The sequence below is a fragment of the Arachis duranensis genome, chromosome 9, assembly GCF_000817695.3.
Source record: "Arachis duranensis cultivar V14167 chromosome 9, aradu.V14167.gnm2.J7QH, whole genome shotgun sequence".
In the NCBI taxonomy this organism is placed as follows: Eukaryota; Viridiplantae; Streptophyta; class Magnoliopsida; order Fabales; family Fabaceae; genus Arachis; species Arachis duranensis.
In genome coordinates this window covers 91,831,777-91,833,736 of record NC_029780.3, presented here as the reverse complement: position 1 = coordinate 91,833,736, position 1,960 = coordinate 91,831,777, and positions in this window count along the sequence as shown.

Below are 1,960 nucleotides of genomic sequence, written 5' to 3'. Positions count from 1 at the left end.
AGAGCTTTCCAGCAATATATAATAGTCCATACTTTATTCGGAAATTGACGACGTAACTTGGCGTTGAACGCCAAGTACATGCTGTTGTCTGGAGTTAAATGCCAGAAAAATGTCATGATCCGGAGTTGAACGCCCAAAACATGTTATAACTTGGAGTTCAACTCCAAGAAAAGCCTCAGCTCGTGGATAGATGATGAGCGGATAATTTGTACGCTTTTTGGCATTGTTTTTAGTATGTTTTTAGTATGATCTAGTTAGTTTTTAGTATATTTTTATTAGTTTTTAGTTAAAATTCACTTTTCTGGGCTTTACTATGAGTTTGTGTGTTTTTCTGTGATTTTAGGTATTTTCTGGCTGAAATTGAGGGACTTGAGCAAAAATCTGATTCAGAGACTAAAAAGGACTGCAGATGCTGTTGGATTCTGACCTTCCTGCACTCGAAGTGGATTTTCTGGAGCTACAGAAGCTAAATTGGCGCGCTCCCAACGGCGTTGGAAAGTAGACATTCTGGGCTTTCCAGCCATATATGATAGTTTATACTTTACCCAAGATTTGATGGCCCAAACCAGCGTTCAAAGTCACCCTCAGAATTCCCAGCGTTAAACGCCGGAACTGGCACAAGGATGGGAGTTAAACGCCCAAACTGGCATAAAAGCTGGCGTTTAACTCCAAGAAGAGTCTCTACACGAAAATGCTTCAATGCTCAGCCTAAGCACACACCAAGTGGGCCCGGAAGTGGATTTTTATTTCATTTACTCATCTCTGTAAACCCAAGGCTACTAGTTCTCTATAAGTAGGACCTTTCACTATTGTATTTTGATCTTGGTAGCTATCTTCATTCTTATGCTATCTTAGATCATTGGGAGGCTGGCCTCACGGCCATGCCTAGACCTTGTCTTATGTATTTTCAACGGTGGAGTTTCTACACACCATAGATTAAGGTGTGGAGCTCTGCTGTACCTCAAGTATTAATGCAATTACTATTGTTCCTCTATTCAATTCCGCTTGTTCTTGTTCCAAGATATCACTTGTTCTTCAACTTGATGAATGTGATGATCCGTGACACTCATCATCATTCTCACCTATGAACGTGTGCCTGACAACCACCTCCGTTCTACCTTAGATTGGGTGGATATCTCTTGGATTCTTTAATCGGAATCTTCGTGGTATAAGCTAGAACTGATGGCGGCATTCAAGAGAATCTGGAAGGTCTAAACCTTGTCTGTGGTATTCGGAGTAGGATTCAATGATTGAATGACTGTGACGAGCTTCAAACTCGCGATTGTGGGGCGTTAGTGACAGACGCAAAAGAATCACTGGATTCTATTCCGACATGATCGAGAATCGACAGCTGGATAGCCGTGCCGTGACAGGGTGCGTTGAACATTTCCATTGAGAGCATGGGAGGTAGCCACTGACAACGGTGAAACCCTTGCATACAGCTTGCCATGGAAGAGAGTAAGAAGGATTGGATGAAGACAGTAGGAAAGCAGAGAGACGGAAGGAACACAGCATCTCCATACGCTTAGGGACAAAGCATCTCCATACGCTTATCTGAAATTCTCACCAATGAATTACATAAGTATCTCTATCTTTATCTTTATGTTTTATTCATACATCATCCATAACCATTTGAGTTTGCCTGACTAAGATTTACAAGGTGACCATAGCTTGCTTCATACCAACAATCTCTGTGGGATCGACCCTTACTCGCGTAAGGTTTATTACCTGGACGACCCAGTACACTTGCTGGTTAGTTGTGCGAAGTTGTGTTTATGCCATGGTATTGAACACCAAGTCTTTGGGTTCATCACCGGAGATTATTTGAGTTGTAGTGATCACAATTTTGTCCACCAAGTTTTTGGCGCCGTTGCCGGGGATTGTTGAGTTTGGACAACTGACGGTTCATCTTGTTGCTTAGATTAGGTATTTTTCTTCAGAGTTCTTAAGAATGAATTCT